This window comes from Erithacus rubecula (genome assembly GCF_903797595.1).
Source record: "Erithacus rubecula genome assembly, chromosome: 6".
NCBI classification, from domain to species: Eukaryota; Metazoa; Chordata; class Aves; order Passeriformes; family Muscicapidae; genus Erithacus; species Erithacus rubecula.
Genome location: NC_136688.1, coordinates 29,110,483 through 29,135,995, shown reverse-complemented (window position 1 = coordinate 29,135,995; position 25,513 = coordinate 29,110,483). Strand labels below are relative to the sequence as shown.

The window sequence follows — 25,513 nt, the reverse complement described above, 5'->3', positions numbered from 1 at the left end:
AATTTTGAGCAATCCATCTGCTCCTGGTAAATGGCTATCTTCCTGGAATGTAGTTCAATCTGATAATGGAGACTGCAGTGATTACCTCCACTGAGGATCTGTTCTATGTTTTGTGGAAAGACCTGCTTTGGTGGCTTGACAGCTATGCTGTAATATTGATACTTTACCTTATTATGCCTGATTTTTTCTTGTGGTTTCTTGCCAGCTAGATTTCTTGCTGCTGCTGACAGCCTCTTCAGCTATGCTCATTTCAGGATGCTGTTGCACTGCTTTGGAGAACTGCCAGCTGACCAAGACCTTCCTCATGTACTCCTGGAGATGCTGCAGAGAAAAGAATTTGGCTTAATATTTTCCTGTAGCTTTCTTGTATTTGGATGAGGCTGCTGGAACAGGCTTGTTCATGGTCCAGGCTGGTGATCAGTCTCTTGGGATGTGGCTCTGCAGAGCTTCATGGCTCAGGGTATGGGCTGCACTCAAGAGAATGAGCTCAGGGAATTGTGTAGGCAAGTGAACTGGAGCCAATGCTGATGACAGCAGGTTGGTTGTGGTATACTGTGCTGCCTGCCAGGACTTTTGTGTCAGAGCTAGGTAGCTATTCATCACTGAAGATATTGAATAATGAAAATAATAATGGCCTGAGAGCTATTTATCTGCCAGTCTTAGGAGGGGAGAGGCACACATGCAGATGCTATGGTACTTGAACCCATCTAACTAAAAGATAGCTGGCACTGTACATTCATGACTGACTTTTTGTAATTTACTCCCTTATGGCCAAATCCAATCAATTTGTCCAATGTGCTATGAAAAGTCAGAGAACAGAGCAGAAGATAGGATTTAATGTGCTCTTGGCAGTCTGCATTACTAAGGAGTCATGCTGTAGCTTTCTCCATTAATTGGATTTTTTTCTAAGAGGTGGTGACTAGGGTTAGATTAAAACAAAAAATACCCACACACAAAAACAAACAAAAACCAAAATAAAAACAAAGAAAGAACTGCAACCAATCAAAAAAAAAAAAAAGCCAATAAAACACCCCTTTATTAAGGGGTGGGATAAAAAGCAGTCACACTACCAGTCACAGAAAGGATGATGGGTGGGCAAACCCAAATAACACCTGGTCCAAGCTTCTCCCAGGCCCATCACCAGCAGACACAGAAGAGGACACAGGTACAGGGCAGGCAGGAACCCAAGATAAGGACTCACAGGGCTGAGCCCCTCCCTGGGCTGTTGCTGAAGTGCCTCAGCCCCTGCCCAGGTGCAAGATCCATCAACATGAGGTGCTGGGAGGGCTCTTACAAGCACCTTTCAGAGCACAGAAGGTTCCTGCCTGGGACTGCACAATGCATTCTGCGTGGGATGAAGGGGAAAATGGATAAGCAACATGAATAGCAAGTTTGATTCTAAGAACATCAATTCAAATCACACGCCCATTATGTATGGCATTCAGAGACTTCTTAGCCAAGAAGAGTATGTATTTTTTACCTCTACTCCCATCTTCAAGAGCAAGTTTGTCCAGGTAAAAAGTTATGCAAATGAAAGCATTTAGCATGCTGAAGATAAAATTATTTGCAATTATTGCAATTTTTCTTTTTCTCTCTCAGCTCAACAGGTACTCATTCATTTATTCTCACTATTATTGTTCTGTGTTTACTACTCACATAGAATATATTTCCCTTCTCCCATAGATTCACTCTGCTCACATTTTAAAGGCAATAGTTCAGAAACCCAGCAATAGCAATACTGTAGATTAGAGAAGGACAAAGATTTATGTTTTCATTTTCCTTTATGAGGCCTTACTCCTTCCTGCAGCAGCAGGTAGAACTGTTGTAAATGAAAAAATATGGTTCTGTGCTACCTCATTAAGGTTGTTAGCCACCAATGGCAGCTCAGCCTAGTCAAAATCAAAGTCAGCCCTTCCTTGGCAATCTCTGCCAAGGGTAGGCAGATTCTCCTGCCCTTGCAGGCAGTGTAACTACCCTCCCTGCCTGTCACCCAGCACTGGCCAAAGTCCTGCAGGACTCTGGCAACAGCCTACAATTCTGCATTCACAGTGCGTCTAACATATGTGAATTCTATTTACATGCTGTACCTCAACAGTGTTTTTCACATGATTTCACTACCTCCCTTTGTGATAATTATGATATCCTTTGGTCTTACCTTGATTAATTAAATCTGTCATTGTTGATACACCTGCAGAATGTTAATTAGCTATGAGTCTCCTTTTTCAGAGTTCTTTATTATTTATTCCTGCTTTATTTATCAGACCTACTACAAAGAAGGCAGTTGCCCTAACCAATCAACCCAAGAAAATAGCTCCATCACTAATTCATTTACACTCAAATAAAATTTATAAGTAGCATTTGATCTTTTTTACATACAGTGTCTCACATTTGGGAGGAGATTCTACTAGACATACAGAAATGTAATGCACTGTCCTCCCTCAAATTCCTTCTTAGGACACTTTTTCTCTGATGCCTGTCAAATCCAAGCTCTGACAATGGTACATAACATGTGATTTGATTATCAACTTAATCATGTGAATATGCTTATTGACTTATTATTAACTTCTTGTATTTTCTCATTTTTCTCTTTCTGTAATTTCATGTCTTACACATAAATTACCTGGGATGTTTTTCCACTTTGTTTTAGTACAGCACTTAGCAGGATCCTGGTACATAACCATTAATATTAGAGTAATGCTACAAAGAAGTGAATCATCAGAACAGCGTCTCTTCCATCATGTTTACATTAGGAGAAATTAATGATAATGGTACTCAAGAGGTTTCTGACCACAGCAATCAGATATCCAATGTTTTGAATTACACATGAAGAGTGATTTCCAATCATCCTTTATCCTTATTGAACTTCTTTCCCTTCTTTTCTTTTATACATTTACACTCCTTATGATTCATTTATACTCCTGTTTCATTATTCCACACTCTCCTCTCTCCTCACCAACTCAGCAGATAAGCTCTAGGGACACCAAGCCAAAACATTATGAAATCTATTGGTAGTGAATTCTCTGATAGATCTTATGGCAATTGTCAGCATTGATGGAGCTTTTATTTTTTTTTTTTTTGTTGCGGTTAATCAAAAAGCAGAATCCATTTGTCCACAACTGACCTAACCATGTGATCACTGATCTCTGTGCTGTCAATCCCTGTTCACCAATGCCTAATGTGATGCTGATAGCAAGCCCATGTTCCCACAGGAAAGTATGACAAACTTCTGGAAACTCTCACAGTGGCAATCCCACATGAAATATGTAAACTTGCCAGGTGAGTTAGCACCAAGAAGTGTTAACTATTTCATTGAAGATTAAATAAGAAATATAGATGTATTTCCCATTTCCATACACTGTTTTTCTTCTTTTAAGCATGACTTTATTAACAGACTTTTTGACCCTGAGATGAAAGCCAGGTTCTCTGGGCCTCTGCAGAGCTCATATTTGCATTGGTTCTTTGTCTCAGCACTAACACCATAAAGCTAGGACAAACAAATTTAAAACACACCTTTTGGCTCCACTCCAGTAATCACATCAGGCCAATGCTACCCATATTTATATAGATAGAAAATACTAATATTTAAATACTTTTTCTAAACATATCAGAAGCTGAAAGCTGGTAGCAAGATCGGGAATATAGGACTCTCAGGAAATAAGACAATAGAATAAAGGCATTGTAGAGATAAGAATGCAGAGAATGTGAGAAACTAAGTAAGGGAGGTATAAAATTTCTCAGCTGATGTTTCCCTGTTTCAACTATACCCACAGAGCTACCATTCATCTGTTGTCAAACACTTGAACCTTTACCAGCTTCTGGTCATAAGCTGACTGGACATGAATGTCAGCTCCAGTGTGTACAGCCATTGTCACTAGTGATTCAATACAATAAAGTCAAGATCCAGAACTAGAATCTCTATTTTTCTTTACAGAACAGATGTCTTATTTTTTGCAGTCATACTTCCAGCAGAGCTTCAATAGCTTGAAGTGTTGGCTGTTACTCTCTATTGACTTTTCTACTTTAATGATCCTCCTTCACACACTTCTCCATTTTGCTAAGTCATGAAAGTTTGAATGAGCTCTTGTTCAATCAACCTCCTTTTCTGAGCACATGATGTTACTGTGTGGTCCTCTTTATAGCTGGGGTTTAAGTTTGGATTTTCTTTTGTATTATTACATCTTCCCCATTCTCTTCCTGTTTAGACAGAAATCTTTCTGCACATGGGAGACTTACATGTATTCCTACCTCAGCTACTTGAAAGAAGACAAAGTTTTTAGTAGGGACCAGTGTCAAAATCTGGATGGGCAGAGAGCAAAGATCTTATCTCCATTTCCAAATAGGAGCAAAAACAGAAGAGCAAAAGCACAGAAAACATGAAAACTAGGTATGTATGTTTGGAAAATGAATCTAATATATTTAGTTTCTGCTGCTGACTTTGAAAAGTAAAATGTGTCATATTTTTGTCTTCAGAAAATATGTTATTGCAAACATGTAGAACATTGCAGGTTATTGCAACCTACAGAACACAGGGTATAGTTTCCAGATTTGGTTTCCCTGATAGATGTTCAGGGCTTTTGAAAGACCATTTCACAATAACGCTTTGGGTTCACAAAGTTGGGCAGTCAAGCAAAAGTGTGTGAATATTTGTGTGAATATTCAGTGACTGAAGTGCCAGTGGTCTCCTTGAATGCTGAAGGATCTGCACACAGATAGCTTTGATTTAGACTCCCAGTATGTGAAGGAATCATATAGTGTGAGGCAGACTCAATGTTTCCTTTCTGCCCAAAATCAGCAGTATGTCCTGGCACCAGAAATGTCTTTTCTGTATCTCCTGCACTGCCATATGCACCCTGGCTTGTGCAGAAAGGAGCAGATTTTTTTGTCGGTGGTGTTGCACAAACTAGGCAAGCAGAAGTTAGATGGCAGAAGGAAATGAAAACTGTCTCTTATATGAGCATCTGCATGACAACAAAGAACAAGGCTCCACCACAATCACTTCTAAAGCTGCATCTGTGCATCAAGTGATGTGCTCAGATGTGTGCTGTGTTTAGATGTGTCATATGTAAGTGCAGTCCATAACATTCAAATATCTCGTGTGCCTGCACTTGAAAACAAAGCTTACTGCATCACTTACATGTTTCTACTGCAGATAGAAAAGAGATTAAAATAGTACCCATTTCATACTGATCCTGGTACAAAATGACATTATTAGGGTAAGGCTTATTCCTGAGTTGGTTTGCAATGGCATAATCCTTTTTCCTGCTTTTTTCAGGTCAAATACAATGAAGAAAAAAAGTGGAAAAAATTAGACTTCAGGTATGACATTTCTGACATTTACTCACTTCCCTATTACTATGACTAATTTAATAATAGATAAGAGAAACTGAAACTTCATGAGCTGCAAGTTCTTTAGAACAAATTTTTCTATGTCATTGCCAATAGATGAGCACTTGTTTGTCCATATTATTAGAAGATACCCTGTGCTCAATCCCTGCTGTGATTATATCTGACCTTCCACAGTTCATTGGCAGGTTTCTTCCAGAAAGGCCTTGCTGTTTGACTTGCTTGGCAGATGGCAGCCATTGTAACTCCACTGCAAAACAGATAAAACACAGGAAAGTGGAAAGGTTGAGGAAGCTGCAGACCTATGCCAGTTCAGAGAGATAAGGTTGATCCATACCTCCTCTTTCCAAAACCCTTTGTCTGAGCTTGAATTTATCTCCAGATAACATGTCTGCAGGTCCTCAAGCATGAGGTCCAGGCTCATGTTTGAAGCAGAATGTGGATGTGTTTTGGAGCACTCTCCACGAATTCCTGTTAGGATTAGCATTAGCACTCTTTCTGATATCCTGCATTTGTGCATATTTGTGTACACATTTGTGTATTCTCTAAAGAATATCCATCTGGAACAAGCAGGCACCTAAAGAAGTCCTTCATTAATGTCCACAGTTCCCTTTGTTTATATTTCTCCATTTCTTGCCAGTGACTAAACACCATTATCTATGCCTGCCAAGGAATGACAGAAAATGAAGCTACTTAGCTTATTGATGCCCCTTAATTTATGTCTAAACTCATCATTATTTTGCATGTGACTGAATCAGTCTCTTGAATAAAAGTTTTAATGATCCTCCTTCACACACTTCTCCATTTTGCTAAGTCATGAAAGTTGAATGAGCTCTTGTTCAATCAACCTTCTTTTTTGTGCACATGCTGTTCCTGTGTGGTCCTCATAGCTGGACAGCAGCCTTTGTGCAGCTCATTGTCCTAATTGCCAGCTGGTGATCCTAAAGTGATCTGCATGACCTGGAGGAAAAGTGCTTCAGTTTATGATGTGTTCTCATCCAAATGTTCTCTTAATTTTTCTGTGTGCTCACATCTTTTCATCCACATATCTACCTGCCTGAAGATCTTGTTGCTTCTCTCACTACATACATTTTGGTACATGAATAATTTTTAATTTTCCATTGTTATGTTCTTTTTTACTCACCTCCTTTCTTAACAGCCATTCATTTAGAAATGGGAATAATGCAGAGAGCAATGGGCTTCAAGGAGGTGTGTTAGTGCATGCACAAGAACTTATTTCAGCATTCCACATGAAATGGAGACAAATGATAATGCATTATTTAATCAAGAATAACAAATTTGTGCATTAATTATACTCTCATTTCAAATTAATTTCCTGCATTTTAGAATTATCTGTGACACACATATAGTGACAAACACCTAAATTATATTTTACTAGTATTAGTGCTACAATACTGCATTTCTTGTGATTTTATTGTAAAGACTGTAATATGAGAAGTAGTAAAGAAACCAGAATAGAAGTGTTTAATATATTTTCCTACAAAACACATACTACCACAATATCATTCAGACAAAAAAAGCCTGTCTTGACAAACCCAGCATTTGGATTTGCTGCATGGAGGGAAGGGGACCTGCCTATTTATTTCAATCACTTCTCCTCAAGAGTTTTGTCCCCATTTTCTGTCCTATATAAGCAATTTTAGATACTAATTTTGCAGTAATGTTTTTCACTATATTTTCTATAGGGAAGGAAAAATAGTTGATGTATTGTATTCCAGTTGTTATCTGTTACTGTCTTTGCTTCTTTCTGTCTTACTGATCCTTCTCCACAGATGCAACTGATGCACAGATTCACAGATCACCTTTTCCTCTGATCAATTTTCCCATTCATTTTCTCTAGCTCTAGATTGCTATTTTTCTCACTTCTCACAATCCTTCAATTATTCTCTGTACCTCTTTATAAATAGTACCTTCTTCTTATGTCACTTCTTTTCCTTAAATTGTGTCCCTTCTTTTTCTTAAATTTCCTTGTTATCTCCCCATCTGCATTCCATTATTAATTCCCAAATTTGCCATATAGAGGTAAAGGCAGGGGGTGCTCTTCCTGGGTTTCTTAGAGCTGCAGACTCTGTTGTCCTCTCAACCTGCTGATTAGCTTTCACTAGAGAATAAATAATGATCTTCACATACCCTTAGGCAGCTGAGAAGTATGACACTATCAGGACAACTCATACCAGTCATGCAGAGGCTTTTCACACCTCTCAGGTTTCTGCAAAGACTAACAATGATTTCTGCTGTGAGATGAGTAGGTGAGATAGCTTGTAGGAGTGACTGAAGGAGAACAGCAGGGGAGAGACCAGGAAAAGGCTGGAGTATGGAATACAGAGCACAAATTCTAGTAAACTCCCCAAAAGGGAGCTCAGTTCCTGCTGGTCAGTCTTTATTCCTTTGTGATTCTTGGTCTATGTTCATCTTATCTGTCCTATCTCTCTTTTGATTTCTTGTGCTTCTTTATATCTTTCATTTTCTACTTAACTGTGCTGTTTTCTGATCCTTACTTGTGTTTCTTTTCAGGAAATCAAAAGAGTGGAAGTAAGTCAAGCAGACTGCTTTAAGTAATATCCCAGATTAAAGTTTCTAGTAAGAAAATAAAAGAATAAAGCAAAGCAACCTGGATATCAGATGCAGTTGGAACAAAGAAAACAATGTACACATGGAAGAAAAAATCCCACTGCAGGCTTCAATTCTATTCATAACCTCCTACTATAGTACAATTAAGTATTCCTGAAATACAAACTGTGTATTCCTAGTTCACAACCAGCACAAGCACCAATAAATTTGGTTCTTTTGCAGTGGAATCTACATTGGTATAGTGACTGAAACCAATATTTAGGGAGAGGACTTGTAGATTGTAGCAGAAGGCAAAGAAATAGACACTTGAATTAACCTGACTGTGGCTTACACTTTCATGCTTCTTATTCAACCAACTTTCAGAACATCAGAGGGGGACAAATTATAGAAATATCATATGGTGGGCACAAAATCCAAGTAACACAGGTTCTATTTCTGCCACTGAACTTCTATAAATGTGGGCAAATCACTCTTCTTCCTCAGCTTCTTCATTTGTAGACTGAGAATATACAGACATCAGGATTTGGTACTGTTACTCTTATCATTATGCAGGTGCTACACACATTGCTATCCTACTGGAATACTATGGGGAATTTTTGACAGAACATACTTGCTACATTGTGGATCATTTAGCATCTGAGCACAGTAAATTGCTGCTACCCTTGCTACCTGTCACTGGGACATCTCTGTGTCATTCACAGCATGTGCAGTGTTGTATTGGAATTTTGAAGCACAAGTTCTGCACAAGCAGAGCAAAGCATAGGAGATGGGAGACTCATTATACTTTCCTCCAAATGAGCACAGAGGACATACATAATTTACAATATCTGAAGAGACAAATGCCAGTCTAAAGTTCCTTGAGAATATAAATTAACTTAATACTCTTTGAGCTCATGTATAAGCAGATTTGAGTCCAGAATGCTGTAAGAAGCTAGTGGCAAATTCAAATTCTAGATAGCATCCATATTGTGAAGAAGAGTGATATAGCATTCAGTATAACTGGAAATGACAACATTATTTTCCATGGGGAAAAATATAATAACTCTAGACTCTGTTTATCAACAGGCCAAAGGAGCACTTACTGGCAAGGCAGTCCCAAAGAAAATGATTGTAACAGGACGTTTTCTGCTCAAGGTACTTCTGCTCAAGTAAGTACTTGGATGACACAAAATTTATGAAGTGCTGCTGTATGCTACAAGAACAAATTTTAAATTCTGCAAAAATACAGATCAGTCACAGTATTTCATACTCATCAATGCACAGACTGGGTGCAGATGCTTACCATCAGTCTTCACACTAAACTGACACATTAGAAGTGAAGAGGATGAAAATTGTACAGTGCTGGTAAATTCACTATACGGATTTTGAATATTCTTATATAGAGTAAAGCTATTTATATTAATCATAAATTATAATTTTGCTAGCACAGAGGTAATAGCTATGAATGATTTCATGCCAAGATATACTGTATATACTAACTAATAGAATGCAAGAAATTTAAGATTTAATAAGGAATACCTCCCTCATAAGCTAAATACCACGTCTGGAGAAGCATTGCACACTGACTACAATAATACATTTATTTGCTTTCAGACAACCTGTGTGGATGCAAACAACAGGGCCATCAGAAATAACCTTATCCTAAGGATAAATCCATCAAAATATAGGGATCAGATGTCAGGCATAAAGTGATTGGCTCTATGAGAAATAACATTAATGAGACATACTCTTTCAAATTCTGAGAGCTGAATTGTTGTTAAGAAAGTGCACCTGCCCTAAATTACAAGCATGTCATAATTGAAGATAAGCTGATGAGCCAGGGCTGGAGAATTAATGAAATACTTCCACAGAGACTTGCTTTCTCCTATGATAAATGAAACAAAGGTGACCAAAAAGCTCAAGACATTTGTTCTGAAGTCATTAATTTGGCAAAGCAAAACCAGAATCACTACTCTTGAGCATTGTGTTTCTCCTGGCTGACTGGAGAGATAGATATAGTTCTTTAACTGCAGAAACCAGGATCACTGAGAATATCCTGTGCTGACTAAAACTGTCACTCTGACAAACCTTGAAGAGGCAGGGTGTGGCAAAGGCCTGCTGCCCCATGCAAATGGAGCTACTATTCAGCCTGAGTTTACTGGAATCCCATCTAAAATGCTTTCAGGCAGGGCTGCAAAGAACAAATAACGTCAGAGTATTGTGTTTCCCGAACTGCAACAGTGGGAAGAAGGATGAATTGCCTGCATTGCAAATGCAGCAAAAAATACCTCTTAATTGCTGTGCCTGGAGCAAAGAAAAATAACTCAGCATGGATGCTTGCTGGGTTACATACCAAAACAGTCTTATACTGAGCTGATTCAGTAGACTGGTATGCAGTGCTGGCTCACCAAGCCAATACAGTCTATCAGCTCCAGGGAAAGAAAATTACTGATGGGAGAATGACAGCCATTGAAGATCCTGCAAGCTGTAGAGCATAATGGTTTTGACTACACCTTTTAGGAAATATTGTAAAATAGAGCAGTATCCATGAAGTATATTCCAAAGCAATTTTTGCAACTTTCAGGCAAGATGCAGATTCATGGAACGGTATGGAATTGGCATTGCAGTTTATAGATTTATCCAAGGGTAATGAAGATCATCCATATAACCCCACACAGATATGTGGAAATGCTTATTCTGTTAGTATCAAAACTACTTTTTCCTTCATTAAAGATGAGTGTCTAACTGCTACTGCTTTCTTAAAGGTATTAAGTAGACCAGCTTTGCTTATGGCATATGGCATAGATATTGTAACATATGACAAACATGTCACAGTACTATCCTCCATAATTCACTATCAAAAATCAAGCAGCTATGCCTCCAGTGGTAAATGAAATCTACTGGCATCTTACAAGGAAGACATTATATTGGGATCAGCATGAACTTCTACAAAAGGATATACCTGAATTTCCTCTGTGCCATGAACTCCAGCTTTGTAGCACGTGATGAAATTCATGAAAAGGATTTTTCTGAGCGTGGTTCTCATCTCAATGAAAAAAAGAAAAAGGTTGGTCTCAGTTTCAGAATATTTGCAATAAAACTTACAGAATTAGGAATCTGAATAAGGCAGTATTTCAGCAACAATTCAAATGCTGGGGACCAACAGACATGCTAGCTGGCAGTTAATTGCCCCAGATGTTGTTTATAACCTGCTGAAAGCAAGCTGAAAAAACAGATGAATATTTAAGTAAAGGTCTTAAAAAGAACAATTTTGAAAGTGATTCTTCTTCATGCCATACTCAGACATCCATGTTGCTAAAGGTACAGCACAGATTAGTCACAAATTTTCTTGTGTCAGAAATTAAGGGAGGGGAGAGTTATCACACTGGGATGCACAAGCTGAAAGTCTATACAAAAAAATACTCATAAAACATAGCATGCAAGATTATTTCAGTGAAAATTTAGAAAAAGGGAACAAGGAGAATTATGATGTTGCTTGTGTATGTTTTACAGTATCTTACAGCTGTCTTATTGTACATCTAGTTTGCATTCAAGAGAAAGATTTATTGCTTTTCAGGTTTCTAGAATATGTGAACTGTTGTGTCACACTTTTGGGTGATAAATATATAGAGCTCAAGCTTTACACTGCAGCATAATCAGATAGGAAGGTCTTGTCTTTAACATAATTATACCTAGGAAGAATCTAAAAACCACAAATGTCTTATTTCAATAGGATTTACCACCTATTTTCCTTAGGTGGTATCAACTGTTGAAACTTTTGTTGGTTCTTTTTGTTGGTTCTTCCCCCATTTTCTCACAGAACCCTGAGCTATCTCATAGGCTATTTCTTCAAAAATAAAGAAAAACTAAGAATAAGCAAACAGATACAAAGAGACAGATAAGATAATCACTAATTTGAGTACAAGTTAGTAGGGGGAAACAGTGGAAGAAGGATAATTTTTATTGCCTGGCTTTTTTTTTTTTTTTTTTTTCTTGATCAAAAGTAGTGCCCCAAACTGTTACAACAACCTCACTTCCAGTTTGTATTTGGGGCACCCATCTTCTGGGAAGCATTCCTATTTCTGGGCTTAAAAACCCACACTGAGAGATGAGTAGTACTTTAGACTTAAGACATCTCTTCTGGAGATTAACCTTTTTATTCTGCTGGGTTTATGACCCTACTCATAAATATTATGACCTTACTTGGACTTGTACAATTTTTTATCTGAAGGATTATAAGGAGTGGCAGAGGACTCTAGAAACCAGAGGAAGATGTTTTGGCTATCCAGATGAAAGTGAATGAAGAATGAGGTTATTGAACAGGAAATAAGCAGAAGTTCTAGATGCTATGAAGGAGAAAAACATAACTGCATTTGAGTCCTTGGTATTTGTTGTCCTGAACAATGAAAAATGTTGAAATGAAACGGAATTACTGCATTAATTTCAAAATTCAGGGTTTCTGTTGCTGGGTTTTAAGACCAAGAATTCTGCTTTTTTTTTTTCTTGCTTAATGCAGAATTTGGCTTATGGAGTTTTTTGTTTTGCACTCTTCTTCAAAACATTAGATACTGAACACAAGCAGCCCTACATGTGGACTAGTGTGGCTGTTAAATTCTTTCAGATGGCTGGGGCATTTGTCTGCTTACAGTTAATCATCAGAGTTGTAGTCAGGATATCAGATTGCTGTAAATCAGACTGGAAAGTTCACTGAGAGATTCTGTCATTTCCCCAGCAACACAGGAATATATAGACAAAGTCTGAGCAGGCAGGAGCTCATTTTCATTTATATTCAGTTACAGGTGACATTTAAATGTGATTACCCAAGATATAACCTATCAATATCTGAAGGCCATGGGAAAAATCCCTGTGAAGTTCTCAGAGACAGAAAGAAAAAAGTCTATTTTAATAGATGTCAGACATGAAAGTAGAGAGATAAAAAGAAGAGTACACAATTTCTCAAAGCTGTGCAAGAATAAAAGATCAAGAAGAAAAGGGTAATCAGGATAATAAAAGAACTAACCAAACAAACAAACAGCAGAAAGGTCAAGAAAGAGAACGGAACATAGAGTTTGGCATCAGGCAAACAAGAATGCTTTAGGGATTGCATAAAAAAATATTTTGGCAAATAAAGAGGGATGACACCAGCTTGGAAGGCATCCAAGATGGAGTTAGAAGAGAAAGTACATCTGCTGTAGAATTGATGCTTGGTGAGTTTAGAGATAAAGAGTTTAGAGATAAAGGGGAGGAGAGTTATGGGGCAGACAGATGGGGATTACTCTTCCAACCCACTGACAAAAGCACTGTGGCCACTGCAGCTTTTTCTGCACCTGTCTGAAGAACCATTCATAGACTGTAAAACATAAATTTAGTTAAATAGTGACATTAAAAGGAATTTTTGCTTGATCCTTTGGAGATTTTTCATTTCCCCTCCAGAGGGCAATGGTTTCAAAGAAAACATTTTGTTCTGTTAGGCTGATTCCTCATCTTGAGTCAGAATTTATTTTTTCTCTTTTCTATTGATTGCAATCAGCCAGATTTAGATTGATCATAATTATATCTGCACCCTGCTGGTGAACAGTGACACTAAGTCATGTCAAATTCAATTCATCAAAGATGAATATTTTCTTTGTTAAAAAATGTTTGTCTGTGGAATGAATGCACTAATCCTAAAAAGAGAGTTCTGTAATAAGAAAAGTTGCCTAAATACACTGGTTCTGCTGCTGCAAGCATGCTTTAATGTTTCCATAATCCCAGATAGTAAAGACATAGAAAAAATGTTATCTAAAATTAAAATATTCAAAGATCCAAGCTCACAAAATGTATCACTTGGGTATTTCTCTTCAGTTCCTTTCTACTTAAAGATAATAACTGAAAACTTCGAACAGGAGATGGAACAGAAAGCTTTATACTACTTTGGTAAGTTTCTCATTTCCTTTAAAAACTTTCTTCATAGATCCTCATATAAAAGATTAATCAGCTAAAACAAAACAAAGGAAGATTAAAAGCTTTGATCTTCCCAACCATCATTCTATTGTCATTCCTCATCCCCTCATTCAGCTTCTTTCTCTGTATCTTTTCTTTTGAATTTGAAGATTTTGCTAAATTCAAGCTAAAATGTTTATTTTCTCAGAGTAATTTTTGTGTTCTCAGCATACCACCAAACACCACCCACAAGGCAAAATTAACCATAAGAGCTGTTTATTAAAGTGATTCAAAACAGAAAGGTTATCTGGGTCTTTACTAATAAGGCTGCTGATCCTGTGCTCTATTGTGATTCGTTTTGAGGTATGACAACTTCTTGGCCTGACAGAGTATTTTAATCTGTTGGATAGAATTAGCCAAGCACACCTCATTCAAGTACCATTTGAATGGATTTGCCAGCTGGGCACAGGCTAATATTAGGGTTTCTGAAAGCCAGAGGAAGGAGATTGGTTACCAAAGAAACAAACAAATCTTTAAGCAGATATATCCAAGAGATATCCCAAGCTCAGTCTTAACCTGATTTGGTAACCCATTCTGGCAAAAAAAAAAAAAACAAAAAACCCCACCAAAAAACAAAAACAAAAACAAATAAAAAAACCCCTTCAGCTACTGGTACAAGACAGTAAAGGAGGGAAATAGAAATTCTGGAGCTGATGAGAATTGTCCTTTATTTTCTGACAAAATTATACACCATATTGAAGAAAATTCCCTTATCCTGGGAATTCTCTTTAAAACTGGCTATTGGGGAACATGGAAATTGGAGGCAATGAGGTTTTCTGTGGAAGTACAAATGCTATTAGCTGAAGGAAACTTGTTGGAATTTGTTGCTTTTCTTGTCTCACCATCCCAACCTTGGATGTAGAAGAGATTTAAACAGTGAACAGACAACTGATGAACCTACCTACTTTTTGCAGTCCTATCTTCCAGACATGTATCACATTTTGAAAACATCCTTTGGTTCTTAGGTCCTTTGTCAAAGTGCTTTGCAAAAAAAGGGAGCATGAAAGTGAACTTTCATGAGCCATGTTCATATGAAGGTAAGGAGAACCATGCTTGGTGCTACTCAGCCACAAATTATCAGTGTCATGGTTTCCTTTTCTTTTTGTTTTCCCAAGTAAATAATTCTGCAGTCCACTAACACCTGTATTTCCTGCAGTGCTCCAGTCGTGTTCACTTGATGCAAAGTGCCTCATTATTGGTCAGAACAGAAATAGATGTTAAATGCACTTACAAGGCATTGCTGCCCTGGGGAGTTTAGCCACAATGTAAGAAGGTAAAAGGCTTTCAGATTTCCCTCTGCAGGTAACTGGGCAGGACAGCTATTAGTGTATTAAGCCTTTTCACACAATAAGAAAAAACCTAAGAACATTATTTTGGGACTTAGAAAATTAATCTTTATGTCTCAGTGTTTAGAGTAGATCCAAAAGAAAACATGATATATAGAGTACCATTATAGTAAGTGTGGATTTCACTGTCACAGTTTTATATATGGTTAAACTGAAGCAAGGAGAGATGGATAAAGCAGGTATCTCTTTAGAACTTGTTGGTTATCTAAGAAAGCCTTTTTCTACTAGTCTGGTTACATAGAACATTTCTTCTAATGCCTTGAGCAATGACCTAGGCAGGTTAGCCTGAAAAACCAGGGAAGTGAGTGTGGTTTGCAGCTCGAAATCAAAATGCGGCACGCTGAAACAACCCGGTAAAACTATTTGTAACCTCCTGCTTTCTTCATTCTTCCAGTCAGCTTGTAATGGGCGCTTTCTGTGCCTCAGCCTCCCAGAGGCAGACTGGACTCTCGATGAGATTAAATACTTTTTTGCCCACACTCGCTCCAGCCCGGCTTGGGCTGAGGCTGCGGCAGCAGCGGCAGGGGGACGGGGGATGCGGAGGCGGGCGGAGGAAGGGGCTGCAGCGGCCGGGCGGAGCAGAGCCGCAGCGGGCGGGCGGCAGCCGGGGGTGGGCGAGCGGGAAGGGGCGAGGGGCCGGGTCTGCTCGGGGCACGGGCTGCGGGGCTGGTCCCGCTCGGGGCCGGGTCTGCTCGGGGCACGGGCTGCGGGGCTGGTCCCGCTCGGGGCCGGGTCTGCGAGGGGCACGGGCTGCGGGGCTGGTCCCGTTCGGGGCCGGGTCTGCGAGGGGCACGGGCTGCGGGTCCGGTCCCGCTCGGGGCCGCACAGAAAGCGTGGGACAGAGTGGGAGATGACGACGGGAACGGACTGCACTGCAATGGGCTGCCCTGGGAGGCGGTGGAGTCGCCTCTCTGGAGGTGTTTAAGGAAAGACTGGCCGTGGCACCCCGTGCCAGGGTCCAGCTGACAAGGTACTGTTCGGGCATAGGTTGAACTCGAGGATCTCAGAGCTCTTTTGCAACCGATTCGATTCCGGGATCGTGCGAGGAAGGAGGCACAGGAGCGGTGCCACGTCTCACGTGCGCACTCCACCTGACGGCAGCCCCACCGCAGCTCCCCGACCGCCGCCGCGGCCTCCGGGGGCAGCGCCGCTCCCCGCCGGCCGAGGCGGCCGTGGGCGGCCCCGCGCCTGCGCGGCGGGGCGGGGCGGTGGCGCTGGGGCGGGCACGGGGCCGGGCCGGGCCGCGCTGGGCGGCGGCTGCGCAGCGCTGCGGGGGCTGTGGCCGGGCGGCTCCGCGGGCTGGGCGCGGGGACGCCGCGGGACGCCGCAGACTTCGACTTCCAGCCGGCGGCCGGGCCGGAGCGTGTCAGCGGCGGCAAGAGACGGACGGTGAGCGGAGCGCCCGTGCCCGGCGCGCGAGCAACAGGTCCCGTCGCGGAGCCGCGAGTCTCGGCTGGCCGGAGCCTCCCCCGCGGCCAGGGCGCCCGCGCAGGCCCGGGGGTCCGAGGGCCGAGGCCGGGCGGGACGGCGGGACGCAGCCGGGCTCGGCGGCTCTCGGGGCTCGGCGCCGGTGCCCGCGCCCCGCCGGCGGTGGCCCGGACTGTACCCTGGCCGCGGGTCCCGGCCGGGCGAGGCGGCCCCGGCCGCGGCGGCTACAGGTGCCGGCAGCGCCGCCGGGAGCGCGGGGCCCTCCGAGAGCGGCTCCTGCGGCTTCCCTCCCGCCCTCTCCCGGGCTGCCTCCCGGGAGCTTAGGCCCAGGAGTTGTAAGAAAACCTCCCGCACTTGGCTGTGTGCTCTCTCTGCCTCCTTGTAGTGGGTCGTGTACGTGTTCAAACAAGGAGAGGGAAACTTTAGGCCCCCCTCCCATGCACTTCTGATGCTCTGGCAGCTCTGTGTTTGGAAATTATTTCCCTGTGAAGTTTTCGCTTCGTATTGGCTAAGTTGAAGCAGGTTGAACGTGAGCGACTTTGAGCGTGTTTAGAGTCAGCAGTAGTTAGCGCACATCCCGGCTGGAGCGGCGCCGTTTCTGTAGTGCCGTAGTGATAATGCTCTTGCGGTGCCGCTGCTTTCCCAGCGGAGGCATCGAGGTTGTGTGGGGGGAGAGAGACACTACAGAGAGAGCCAGGCAACAAAGAACGCGGGGACTGTGAGCTTGGTGAGACAGACCGCGTGAGAAAATGAAATTAACTTGTATTTGACCTTACTGAAGAATATTTATATATAAACAAAGGCTGTCTTAAATAACAATATTCTTATATGTCTCACATGGGGCGGATCCACAAAAATAACTTCATGAGGAGTATTAAAAGGGGTAAATATAAATTAGTGCTGTGAGGGTATTTTCTTTTAAAAATAAAGCCTCTGTTGGAATTATTTTGGCATGGACTATATCCATAACTCATTTAATAGAGCAAAATACTTTCATCCTAGATACATGATGATATATCGCTGATTGCAGTCAGACTTCTAACAAGTGACTGATGGTGATCTTCCATGTGTTTGCTGCTTCTGTGTTCAGTTTCCTATGCCTTAAAGGGATCTCTGTCCTTTTCGAGGATTGAGGTGTTTTTCATGTATTTGTAAACAAATAAGATATCTTTTTATTGTCTTTAGGCATCTGAGTCTGCAAGCTCTTGGTTTTAATCTATTGTCCAAATTTTCACAGTACATATTTTTTTCATGTGATCATATTGGAGCTGTTACTACAAATCTGAATGCCAAACACTTTTAGAATCTGACTGGATTGTACACATGTGAAGTCTTTTCTAGCATGCTGTGCTTAAAAAAAATCCAGTATTTTACATGTTAAATGCTTAACTAATGATTAGTATTGTAGACACTTTTAACAAGGTGTCAAAAATATTACAGCATTTTGAAGCAGTGTTGTATTGTTACTCTTAATAAAGTAATGGGAATTTAAGTGTTAGTCCATGATCACTGAACTCTTTTAAGTTTTTTTTTTCAGAGTTTACATTCTTCCAGTGTGTGTCATATTGCCTTGCAATGTGTGGAATAACAGTGGATGGTGATTTTTTCTGTATAGAATTAGCTGATGGTGAAGACCGTAATTTTACTTAGTTTTTATTAAATTTCTTCTCAAAAGTTCTGAACTTGGAAATGTGCATCTAAGTATTTTTTCCATAGACTAATCTATCTGGTTTAGGAATCTTCAGGAGTTACTTATGACCTTTGAGGGGTGATAGGCATCTTTCACTAGCACTGCAGTTCATGGTATAGAGCCATGGAAAATGCAATGCAGGGGTTGGGATTTGTGCCAAGAGTTATGGACACAGAAAACTTGATATAGTCTGAAGTTCATGTGCATCCATTTGTTGTCCCTTATTTGTAATAAAATAATTGCATTTGTTGTAATGAAATTATTGCATTTTTCTAATACTTCATTTTCTGTTTTAATTAAAATCTCCTGCTATACTTAAAAGTTGCAGGCTTTTAAAAAACATTTACAGCATTTTTAGATGCAAATTCTATTGTGATGCCTCTTCAAAGATTGTATCAGATGCTAACAGTTTTAACTGTTTCAGCTACTGTTTCTTTCCCAATTTGTCCTTTGAAGTGCATTCCTTTTACAGTGTTAGGCTTTTAGAATGCTGAAGGCTAAAATTTCAAATAGTGTGCTACTTCCTAGATAGCAGGATTTGCATTTGTATTCATGTGCCATGTTTGAAATTTTTAAATGTTTAGCAACCTACATTTTTAAAGTACTTTCTGAGGGCACTGTTGCAGAAATGCTCAACATTACGGTATTTGGAGAGCTAATTACTGCCTTGGTCGTGCATTTGAAAACCTCAAGACTTTTTGTAAATATTAATTAAATACTGCTCTCTTGTTTTGCTTTTATTAATGGGCAAGGAGAGGCATTTGTGTATTTAAAAAGTTTTGCAATATGTCCATGATAGAAAACTCGGTGGAAACAATTTAAGTTATGGTTTAAAATCAGGTCTGCTGGCAGAATTGCTTTTCTAGTGTAGTTATGTACCTTGGAGTTTTCTTGAATACAGCAGTTCAGACAACAGGGGCATTTTATGTACACATCCTCTTTCCTGCTCTCCCAAACAAAGCTAGAGAAACTATACAAAATATCTTAAGTGTAGTTCAGGCTGAAGCATGAAGCAGAAGAAAGAGGAAATTATAACTAAGTTTATATATCAGACTATTTTAAAGTAAGCTTTTGGTGTTTGTCCTTTTTTTAACGGGAGGTGATCAGCTGTATATGTCTGTTGGTAAAGACTTGTTTTGTAATGCTGAGGTGTCTAATTGCACACTAACACATAGGTGTGTGGGAAGAGAAAAATGTAACTCTCAAAGCTTGCATCAGTTAGATTAGAAAGCAAACACAGATACCATCAATAATGCACACTTCTAAAAAGAATGCCCCAGTTCAGTGAAGAAAGACCAAATCATGGTCACTTGTCTTTTGGCAGAAAAAGGATGGAATGTTGCGTTTCTTTAAAGATGTGGAAATGGTTTGGGTACCTACCCTGCATGTTGAGATCTTGGTTCAAGACCTACTCTTTAGGGGAGCTGCCAGCTCCCAAAAGGAATGCCTGAACTGCCAGACCAATGGGTGTTTTGGTTTGATTCTTGAGGAGTAATGGTCAGGAAAGGAATGAATATGTAGCCCAGAGACTGGCTTGATCATGTACAAAATAATGATATGCATTCAGGTCTCCCTTCTTACATAGTGTTGAAGGAGTAAAGGAAAGGGATTTTTCTTGAGGGTGTTTTTCCCTAGCATGGTGTGAAATTTTGAAGCCTTAAATCTCTGATCTTGAAGTTTATTCTTATCTGACTCGACCAGTTCCCACTCAAGTTGAATATTAGATATTTGAACAGTACCTGTAATTTGTCCTTTCCATTTTAGAGCAGGTCTTGGTTGTTTGTCTGTGGGTGTGGAGTCTAGTAGGTGGCATGACTTTTAGGTTCCCTTGTGGGTCTAATTCTTCTTTCTTCTAAGACGCCAAATAATTAGATACAGAAATGAAATTGTTACAACATACCTGTGATTATTATCTGTTATAATAGGTCTGGTCAGTGCCTTGTGTTTCCTTAAATGATTTGCCTGTTGCAAATGTGTCTGTTCTGGTTGGTCATAATTGTCTTCTACAGAAAAAATAATGAATAAGAAATACCTAATAGGTTTTTTTTGAACATTTTTAATACTTGATTTTGCCTCTAGTGTTGTATTTTTTAAATTTCAATTCTATGGTTAGAGAAAAGGCTTGACTGTTGATACATGTGACAATACATCTCATGATCTTTAGTGTCTGCATTTGCTACAGTTTATCAGCATAGGCAATAAACTTCTCATGTCCTGCATAAGTCTAACAAAGGAGTAGACGTTAAGTAGAAATTCTGGGAAAATGCAGCTTTTCTTAAGAAATAGAATATAGAAACCAAACTGTAATTTTCATTCTTGTGTCAAGATACATCTTCTGGGGAAACCGTTTTAGGTTATGCTTGGTTATTTGGCCATAGCAGATAGTACAGAAGCCTCTCAAACGTGGGAGCTTTTTTGGGGAAAAGCAGTTTAAACCAGGCATGATTTCTGGCAAGGGTATATTACAAGTTATAGGACAGTTAAGTGGTCCTTTACAAAAGGTATTAAGAGCACTCAGGTGTGGTAATAGTCAGTATGCTAGCATCTAAATCAACTGAATAGTCAGTATAAATTGTCTTGTGTGAAGTTGTTCAGTGGTTTCTTCAAGCTCTCTAGAAAGCTGAATTCAGTAAAACCATAAACCTTTGATAACTGGGAAGTGCCAGTGCAACCTCAGCATCTGCTCTTTGACCTGGTGATGGTGCTGGGAGGTGGCTGGTATGCATTCCGAGTCTGTTTCCAAGGATAAGTGTATATTTTTAAAGTCAGGAAGGAGAGGCTGGAAAAGCATTCATTTAGGTACCAGTAGTGTTGAGTGGAGTTCCAAGTGCAAAGTGTGATCTCAAAGGAGGATAACATATGCTAGTGCCTGAAAGAGTAACTTCTCATTTTAACAGTATATTGTGAACAATATGTGAGCTGTTAGCTGTGTGGTGTCCCAGGAGTGACTTGTGTTTAATGAAGTGTGTATTAAAGAGGAATGAAACTTTAAGGAGTTTATCTGAAGGTGGATAAAACATAACTGGTATGATATCACGGTAAAAACACTATGGAGAGAAATTACTTGGTTTTTGAGATTTTCTGGAAGAAAATTTTGATCTTTGTTTGGGTGCCAGAGAGTTCAGCATGGTGAGCTGTCACCTGAATATTCAAGTGTAAACCCAAGTGTTTTCTTAACTGGGTGATCTTTGCAGTAAAGGTCAGTGGAGGTGATATGCTTTGGTAATACCTTTGCTATTAATCACTTATTTAGAAACTGGTTTTTAGTGTGGCAGAGGAGAAAATTAGGGAGGGAAGCAAGTTTGTCTGCATGGTGTTTGTGGTACTGAGTTAAATTCTTTAGTATCAGAGATACCATGGCAACTTTTTCTTTAGAATGTGATGCCTTTGTGTGTAAAGCTAAGGCCTCACCTTAATATCGACTCATGCAGTGTTCCTGCAATATTGTGGTTGAGAGCTGGTGATCGCCCTTGTTTGTCTTGTTTTATCAAATTGCCATTTACTTGTCAGCTACTGTTAAAGAAACTTAAGAGAGATTAATTATATGTTAATTAGTGTACCTTGGCTAATATAATTAAGTTGATTTTTATAGGAAAACTGTTATAGATAACTGCATTTTAGAAAACTGCAAGTTGGCTAAGGGAGCATGTTGATAATTCCTCAGGTATGTCTTATTTTCTAAATGTTCTCTCATCTCTGAAAGCAAAGCACAAGCCTTTGGGTTAAGCATTGAGGTTTGAAACAGATGAGGGTTTGGATTGCATAGGTTTGTATCATATTTGTATCATATATACAAATCATATATACAAATGTATATAATTGTTTTCAGAGAACAAATCTCTTCCCACTGTCTGAAAGGCCATGTGATGTCAGCACAGAAACTTAGTCCACTCTTACTGGGACAGTGTAGCATTAGTGGACGTCACGTGCTTTCTCAGAATCAGTTCCTGTAGGATCAAGTGGTGATGGAATTGCTTAGTGCCACTATGCAATGGCATTTACATTTTGTTTGAATGGTGTTAAAATCCTCAAACACAGGAGAGAAGGAAATTGGTTTGAAATGGAGCAAGGTATATGTATTTAAAGATGGTTATTGTTGTTGTACAAGAGTTAAAGCCCATCTAAAACAAGCTGTTACCATTTAATTTTGTTTCAGTAATCAAGGTATGTTCTAAATTAGTAACCTAATTACTTACAAGCAGGAATTAGCAGTGTCTTAGTGTAAAGTGAGGTAAAAGCTGATCAGCTCAACATTGTCTTCTTGGGCTGAGTAACTAAAATGACTTGCGAGCCCTGTGGTATTGGTTTTGTTTTTGACAAATGGAATAGTCTGTTTCACATATTTATTTTTTAAGAGCATAAACAGCATGAAAAATCCATTTGAACCTAAGTTGTTGTTAGATTTGTAGACTCTTTCAATGGAATTATCAATTTAATTCTTTCCGGTTCAGAGAATATTAACTTAGTGTGTGTTGTGATCTCTCAAGATTTTAACTATTGTCATCAACCACTTCCTGGTGAGGTGTGTTGCTTCAAGCTGATATAATGAAGGCTAGCTAGAGCTCTGAAGAGGCAAGTTTCTTGGCTTCAGTGGAAAGAGGAGAGCAGCAATTTGAGAATTCTACAGTCAGGTAGACACTTTTCTGCTTTTCAACTTACTTAGATTTCTTATTTCTTCATTAGCTCATCAAGCAAGAGGCAAATAGTAAGAACTGAAATAATAAGAACTATCCCAAGAAAACCTGGGAATCAAAAAAGTAAATGTCACTTGTGCTTACTCTCAAAAGAAATACTGAGGATGATTTTAATATTAAGGCAAAGAACTCTTCAGCTAAAGTCTGGTTGTTTTCGCATATTTTGTAGGTCATTTATTCTTTAGGCTTCTGCTACATTTGAAGTAAGGAGAAGTCAAAATGAAGTGCAATGGAGAGCTATTTCTTCTTGACTGAAAAAAGAGAACCCAGCATTTAATAGTATATTTTGAAGCAGCAGTGAAGAGTTGGTTTTGGCTAATAGCCTATGAAGTTAATTTTAGGTTAATTTCTTGTGTCTATTTTATTTAGACCAGTATACTGATTGCTATTAGGGATTAGTCTTAGGATCAATTTTGAAGAGTCAAGATATATTGTTTTCCACAGATCTTTCCTGATTTAATGTGGACTTTATATTTCTGCTTTTTTGGTCCCTTGTTCATCTTCTTGCATTCTTTTCTCCTGCAGACCTTCAAACATGAGTCTCTCCATCTATTCTCTCTGAATAGGCAAGATGGACAAAGTGGAAAGGAACCAACGATTCTCTGTGTTGGATCACATCACTTCTTTCTTTTGAGAGGAAGGACAAGTGACATTTAGTTTGTCAATTCCTACTTTTCCCTGGGATGCACTTACTGAAATTTGTCTATAAAAATGTGGTGAGTTAATCTCAACTAGATGCTGTGTTGCACTGGGCTATAAGATTGTAAAGAGGTGCTTTTTGCTTGGTTTGGTTTCAAAAAGAGGAGGACTGAAGAACTGGAGTAACTCAGCAATATTAACAAAACAGTACTACAACAATATAATAATGTTATAACTGTGGATTCCTTTCTACTAAAATGTCATTTATGATTCTGTGTTGATGTCTCAGTTTTGATCAGCAGTAAGCTCTCTGTTATGAATTCATCTGTATGATGCTGAACTTGGAATCTGTATGATGTACTTGTTTGAGAAACCAGCCTTGGAAGTTAAATGCCTCAGTTAAAGTTGAGATGGGATGATCTGCAGAAATTAAATTAGGCCTGCTTATAATGTACCAACCTCCTTTTGAAGCTTTCTGTAGTAGGAAAGTATTAAACATTTGCATATATATTTTTTAAAATGTAACAACTTGAGTTGCACACAGGATTTATATATACTTTATCCCCTAAGCCAGTTTTTGACCTCTGTTGGTGAGAACTTCATGCAGTTTCTTCTTATGTCAATATTTTTGAAGCCTTTTCTATACAAATATTTAATGAATGCAGCTGCATACCTAAATGGTTGGGTAGTAAATGTAGGCTGGTTTGTGTTCCCTCTTAAGTGCATACTCTTGTCAAGTCTTAGAAAGATATTTAATGCTTTTCATTTGATACTATGTGTGTTAGTGCTCCCTAAAAGTTACATAGTTGGGACTTCCTGTGATAATTAAAATTCCATACAAATCTTTAGTTCTTGATTTCTTAAAGCTAATTTGAAATTGAATATTCAGCCTTTAAAGTACTTAACATGATTAATCAATGCCTGTTAAATTTAATTGCAAATTGTTTAACAGTTCACATTGTGCTTCCTACACTCTGGTGAGATTGTTTTTTATTCTTGGTTGGATTTGTGATGATTTGCACAGCTGATTCCTTCTACTTTATTAAAAATTTAGATTGCAACTACAGCTCTGAGTAATCTTAAATTTTGTGATGTCAGTTTTTTACGTTTTTCTGCTCAATTCCTCTGCTGTAGCTCATTTGCAGAATTAACAAGTGCATGTTCCTTGGTCATCATGGTTCATGGTGTGCTGAACCAAACCACCATGCCAAGTCTTAGCAATGAAGTGGCTGGGGTGGCAGCACACATTCCCTCTGACAATTCTGCTTTTGGGATCAGTGACTTCTGATGGGAGCAGTCTACAGCTGAGGATAGTAACTTAATCTGCTACAACAAGATTTGCTTGTCTATCAGCATCTTTAATTTAAGCTTGCTGTTCTTTTAGTTCAGCCTCATATGAAGCCTTATTTTTTTCTTTATTTCTAAGAAAAATCTACGAGGAGAAATAATAATTGACCTTATTTTATGATCTCTTCACAACAAATTCCATGTTAAACTTGTGACTTCTACTTTGAGAAATCCATAAGTAGCATATTGCTGACCATTGCACCATTTCAGGTATCACAGTTTCATATGTTGTTATTTTAGTATATCCGAGTGGATATATTTCTGAATATTTTTGTTTAGCAGGTAAACCATGCAAAAATGCAATGCATGAGTTTAATGTGCAGAACCGTGGGGTGTACAGAACCAAAAGCCAGATAGAGACAGTGGTAAAAAGTGTAAGACCTGTTACTCTTAAGACTGCAGTGTTGAGCATGGGAACTGTATGAATGGGTTTAAAAGTTTAATGGGTTTTAAAGTTTAGAGGAATAAGAAAG

At 39.3% G+C, this 25,513-nt stretch overlaps 1 protein-coding gene across 5 annotated transcripts in view; it reads left to right on the top strand.

Annotated features, from left to right (window-relative positions):
* Positions 1–16,463: 16,463 nt before the first annotated feature.
* Positions 16,464–25,513, top strand: part of PALS1 (protein associated with LIN7 1, MAGUK p55 family member) — a 53,465-nt gene continuing 44,415 nt past the window's right edge. Inside the window, exons 1-2 of one of the 5 annotated variants that reach the window (XM_079309662.1) lie at positions 16,464–16,668; positions 22,883–22,991. The gene's annotated coding sequence lies outside the window, so the exon portion shown is untranslated. Of the gene's footprint in view, positions 16,669–22,882; positions 22,992–23,683; positions 23,771–25,513 lie in introns of those variants that run through there. The other 4 variants (XM_079309663.1, XM_079309661.1, XM_079309664.1 and 1 more) reach the window with 4 other exon arrangements.